The 6,188-nt window shown below is 40.3% G+C and overlaps 1 long non-coding RNA gene across 1 annotated transcript; it reads left to right on the top strand.

Annotated features, from left to right (window-relative positions):
• Positions 1-4,083: 4,083 nt before the first annotated feature.
• LOC143265309 (uncharacterized) lies at positions 4,084-5,748 on the top strand. Its single transcript, XR_013039722.1, has 3 exons — positions 4,084-4,343; positions 4,495-4,712; positions 5,564-5,748. It is a non-coding gene; the product is annotated as an uncharacterized LOC143265309 (long non-coding RNA).
• The last annotated feature ends 440 nt before the right edge of the window (positions 5,749-6,188 follow it).

Below are 6,188 nucleotides of genomic sequence, written 5' to 3'. Positions count from 1 at the left end.
GGATGTAGAAATTTGGAAATGTAGAGATTTTGGAATATAGGGATTCGAGAATGTAGGAATTTGGGGATGTAGAGATTTGGGCCTGTAGGGATTCGGGGATGCATGGATTTGGCGATGTATGGATTTGGGGATGTAGAAATTTGGAAATGTAGAGATTTTGGAATATGGGGATTCGGGAATATAAGGATTCGAGAATGTAGGAATTTGGGGATGTAGAGATTTGGGCCTGTAGGGATTAGGGGATGCATAGATCTGGTGATGTATGGATTTGGGGATGTAGAAATTTGGAAATGTAGATTTTGGAATATGGGGATTCGGGAATATAGGGATTCGAGAATGTAGGAATTTGGGGATGTAGAGATTTGGGCCTGTAGGGACTCAGGGATGCATGGATCTGGTAATGTATGGATTTGGGGATGTAGAAATTTGGAAATGTAGAGATTTTGGAATATGGGGATTCGGGAATATAGGGATTCGAGAATGTAGGAATTCGAACGTATAGTAATTCAGAAGTACAGGGATTTGGTGATATAGAAATAGAAATTGGAGATATAGAAGATGTAGATATTCAGGGACAAAGGAAAAAAATGATATCAAACCAAATTTATCATATCTCCTTCCACCAGAAGTTTAAATTATTTCCACTTCCATACACAGAAAGTAACCCCTAAAAAAAATACAAAAAAAGTACATCTCAAAATCGTACAAGACCCATTCCTCCAATGCATTAACACCAAAAATGACAAAAAGCCCGGTCACAGAACGTTACATATAAAAACATTTCGAGCAGCGATCATCCGTTTCCGGCTGAAAGAGCTTGAATTCAGTCGAAGAAGCCGAGACAGGAAAAAATGGTGGACGACAAGAAGCGTATCTCGAATAAAATCAGGCGTTTCATCGAGGTTGGAAGAAAAATGAGGCATAACCGCGTAAAATGGACGTGTAATGACTTAATTACGTCCTGGCGTGGATCGCGAGGTGTTAAGTACACCGGGGAGGGCAGGGGGGCGTGCGTTGAACGGGATAGAAAGAAGGGGGGCGCAGGTCTGAATGCTTTTAACGGGATTTATGAATGGATAACGAAGCTTGGCCGCCTTTTTCGCCGGCGTGTACGTGCGGTAACACGCGTGTGCGCAGAAAAAAGCACGCGTACAACGCGGCAGAGAGGAGGCAAAGAACACGAGGCAAACATTATTATACCCGAGCCGTGAATTATAGCTCGCTCGTTCAGCGTTTCAATTTCAAGCCGGCTCTCTTGGTCCTGCTACAACCTCGCATCAATTAAAGGGGAAGAAACGATGCGCCGGCCACCGTGTTTTGCAATCTTTCAATGCTTCTTTTTCTAACCGCGCTTGCCTACTCCACGACTTGCCTGCTATACGATTTTCAGCGATTTAACCGCTTATGTAAACGGACGTAATTACGCGCTGTTTTCAGCGAATGGGTCGTATTAGTTTTGAGTGCTGTTTGGATACAGGGTGAGTCAAAATGGATGTAGTGGGGGTTCAGGTGATGATTGGGAAGAGGTTATAGTGAGGGTGTAAGGTTAGGTGTGTAGGATGAGAGTTAGGGTTGGGATTAGGGTTAAAGTTATAACTAGGATTAAGTTAGGATTAGGGTTAGGGTTAGAGTTAGGATTAGGGTTAGGGTTGGGGTTAGAGTTAGGGTTAGTTTTAGGGTTAGACTTGGGGTTAGAGTGAGGATTAGGATTAGGGTTAGGGTTAGGGTTAGGGTTAAGGTTAGCGTTAGGGTTAAGGTTAGGGTTACGGTTAGGGTTAGAGTTAGGGTTAAGGTTAACCTTACAGTTAAGGTATAGAATTATGTATTTGCTCAAATTTTCAAATCCACAATTTCCATACTTCGATATGCCTAAATTCTCGAGTTCCCAAATTTTCTAGTTCCCAAATTTCCTAGTTCCCAAATTCCCTAATTCCCAAATTCCCTAATTCCCAAATTTTCTAGTTCCCAAATTTTCTAGTTCCCAAATTTTCTAGTTCCCAAATTCCCTAGTTCCCAAATTCCCTAATTCCCAAATTCCCTAATTCCCAAATTTTCTAGTTCCCAAATTTTCTAGTTCCCAAATTCCCTAGTTCCCAAATTCCCTAGTTCCCAAATTCCTTAATTCCCAAATTCCCAAATCTCCAAATCGCCGAATTTCCAAATTCGCAAATTCCCTAATTTGCCAAATTCCCAAATCCCTAAATCCCCAAATTTCTAATTGCACATGTCCCTAAACCCTTAAATCCCTAAATTCCTAAATTCGCACGCTTCAAACTATCCATCATTCCTAGATCCCTAGATTCCTTCAAATCTCTGAATTCCCAAGCTTTATATATTCCAATTTTTTGTTATATTCCAATTACTCAAATTCTCAAAGCTCCTAATTCCTTAATTCACAAAGTCCCAATTCCCCAAACTTTCAAATCCATAAATTCCAAATTTCCAAAACCTTAAATGCCAAGTGTCCGATTCGAAAACTTAAAAATTCATTAACGTACAAAAATTTTCAAATCAAAAGACCTTGCAAAAAGAGTAGGCATTACAATACTCATACAATACTCGTAAAAGCATCATTCACGAACAATGCTCTAACTGACATTTCATTTTCCCATTGACCGTCCTTTATTCCCAAATTTCTATATTTCTCCCGTTATACACATAGCACGATATATCAAAAATCCGATGGTCACACATCGACTAATACAAAATACACAAAGCAGAAGAGAAAGAGAAAGAAGTAAAGAATACATCGAAGCAAAAGTATTTTCGTATTCGATAACGGGTGCCAGTGATTCATCGCGGTGAGCCAATAACGCCGGCGCTTCGTCAAATATTTATGTTGATTCGTTACGCGACGGAATGCGACGTAACCGAGCGGAGTTTTCGTGATCGCGTTAGAGAGAGGACCTCGGTCGAATAAAATGCGAGAAAGAAAGAAAGGAAAACCTCCGACGGGACAGTTATTAATCACACGAGCCGGCAATCAAACGTATGTAAATATAACCAAACAATGTAATATAGGTGTTTCGCTCATGAAATATTTATCGCGGTACGACACGCGCACAGGTGAACGCACCTGTGGCAAAAGGTGTAATTAAGTTGTCGGACGTCGGCCGACTTTTTCATTTCCGTCTAAAGAACTGGTTACTGTTTTCTTCGAACGATAGCGATGTCTCCTTTCACGGCTGCAATTTACGAGCGGAATCGTCACCAGTCATCCATAGATTAATATCGTTTTATACGATGCATTTATATCGACGTAATTAACTCGTAAAAGGAGGTGCAAAGTAGATCGTTTGATTATTATCTAGTTACTACCTAGTTACCGAAGACTATAAATCTCATATAGGAGTATGTGTCCAAGATTTTATTTATAGTCGCTAATAAGCAGTTGATAATAAAGTAATCAGGGTAAATTTTTATTTGGATATATAGATAGAAGTTTTGGATATAACTGTGAACAACGCAGGAGTAAGTATTTATGTGGGATATTTATGTGCCCGTTCGTTTAGTGCACACTCGTTTAATGTACGACGTTGAACGCCCTGAGGAACGCCCCTCTATCAAACGTACTACGCATGCGCCGTAGTTAACAAATGGATGACTTGTTAGAAGGCGGGCGTTACAAAAAAGTAGTATACAAATCTATGCTATTAATTACTTGTCTGATAGGTGAATAGCTGTACTCATAATACTAATGACCATAAGTTACCTATCTAATATGTGAATAAATCTAGCAGCTATTAATGACTATTAATATAGCTATAACTTTCATATGACTGTTAATATAGCTATAACTTTTATCTATTAGCTATCAATAGATGTACATTGCTTCCAACTCTAATAACAAATGACAAACAATTTCGTTATTTGACCTTAAAGTCTCTAAAACGTCATCCATTAAAAGAATACATGCACCATTCCTCGAAGTCACAGAACATTTCCATAAAAGCCTTCTACATGCTAAACAACATATTCGTGATATAAAAATTGAATGGAGCGTATATCAATAACCATTCTATCTGTAACGTCTACATTTACCCTATAAAAAGAATAAATTTCATTGAAAAGCTTTCGCGTGGCACGTGCCCCGAAGGTTTACGACTGGTGACATCCTCCTCCACCGCATCCCGTTTCGCTATCGATAAACGACCAAAGTTTTACATATTTTCATCCACATATACTCCACACAGTTCGACACGTTCGATCGGATATTCGACGAAGACACGCGACCACATGCACGCTACTTACACCAGTTCAACCCTGAAGGACACGCCGGCGTGTCGCACACACGCGTACACACGAGGACAGGACATTTACCAGAAAACGGGGGTGAACTGCAGGTGTGTCCTGTCGTTGACGTACTCTCAAAGCTCGTCGGTACACAAAAGTCGACCCATTTTCCGTCCTTCTCCCTGCTCTGTCCTCTTCTCCACGGTTGATGCACCCCCTCTCTCTGCGTGCCACCCTCTAACCACCTTTTTTTTTTGTTAGTTCGTTCGCCTACCCACGCTACCAGCCGTCACACTTGTTGCGCGACAGAAAGGGAGAGGAAGGGTGAGGGAAACGGAGAAAGAGGGAGGATGGTGTGAGGCAGGGTGTGTAAGGTACACACATTGACACTGGATTGACGGACTACCCGGCGTCGATTATGCGTGCAGGGCGCAGAATGCGATGCTTGGCTGAAACTGGGCGACGCTTCGTGAAAAGGGGTAACTGCATCGGCCCAATTACCGGCGATTCGATTCCGAACGATTTCACCCTGCAGAACTTGAACCTGAATGTACAGTCGGGAGAAAATCTGGGATACTTGTCAAAAGCATCGCGAGAGAGCCTTTATTTTTAGGGGCTTTTAAATATTTAGATATTTTTAGGATTTAGAGTTTGAAGTATAGGAATTTGGAGATTTCGGGATTGGGGGTTTTATGGATATGAGAGTCTAGAAATTTGGGGACATAGACAGTGGGAAACTTAGGGATTTGGTGACGTACGTGTTTGGAAATCTTGGGACTATGGAATTTTGGGATTTGGAAATTCAGGAATTCGACGATTTAAGTGCCTAATTTGGAAACTTCGGGATTTGAGAATTTACGGATATGAGAATATAGGAACTTGAGAATCTATGAATTTAGAGCTATTAAATAGTCCCTAAATCTCTAGATCCACAAATTACTATATTCCTAAGTTCTTAGAGTCCCAAAATCTAGCTTTCCACGTTCTTACATTCCCAAATTTCTAAATCTAAAAATTCCCAGATTCTTAAATCTATAAATTCCTACGTCTCCAGTTATCTAGACTCTAGATAGCTAAAATTCATAGATTCTCAGAAACATTAGAAACTCTTCCCAGTTTGTTATCATGTTCCTACTGAAATTAGATTTGCTACCACCTGTACCTACAACCTAAACGTTAAGCGACATATATCAAAAGCAAACATAACCTGAAACTAATGAATCCTCATTTTAAACTCTCCTGTATGTATTCCTGAAGTGAAGTGTTATTCGTCTCTGTCTGTGTGATATATGTAAACCGAATGTTGACATAAATTTCATTGGTGTTGAAGGAGCAGAGTTAAGGAGATCGTGGAGAGAATTCGCGGAAGGTGCATAAAACGGGACTAGCGAAGGAGAAACAGGGATAAAAGGAGAGACGAGTGGCATGTTTGTACGCACAATACATACTTACCGGAGAAACATCCCATCTTCCTCGTCCCGTTCCCGTTTGACGGCCAAATCGAGCAGCACGAGACACGGCAGCACGTGCTTCCACCGCATTACAAACCGTCCCAGGAATGTGGTCTGCAACATACAGGTTAAGGGACTCGTGAGGCGCCGTGCTCGTAAATCACTCAACGATCGTAATCGCGAGGTTCCGCGTGTACACTCGGTTGCAACATAGCCTTCTTTCGATAACGATAAGCACCTAAATTTCTTTTTATTTTGAAAATCTCCAATTTTTCAAGTTTCGCAAATTTTCGGAATTTCTTGAGGTTTTCAAATTTTTCAACTTCTCAAATTTCTTGAGTTCACTATGTTTCTTAAAATACTTAAACTTTTCAAGATTTTAGATTTTAAAAATTTCTCAAGTTTCTCGAGTTAATTAAGTTTGTCAAAGTTCTTAAAGTATTCAGGTTTTTAAGATTTTTAAAATTTCTCAAGTTAGGATGTCACCTAATACAGCAACCCTAT

The sequence above is a fragment of the Megachile rotundata genome, chromosome 10 (assembly GCF_050947335.1).
Source record: "Megachile rotundata isolate GNS110a chromosome 10, iyMegRotu1, whole genome shotgun sequence".
NCBI lineage: Eukaryota > Metazoa > Arthropoda > Insecta > Hymenoptera > Megachilidae > Megachile > Megachile rotundata.
The sequence above is the reverse complement of the archived record's forward strand: the minus strand, read 5'-3'. Positions and strand labels throughout refer to the sequence as shown.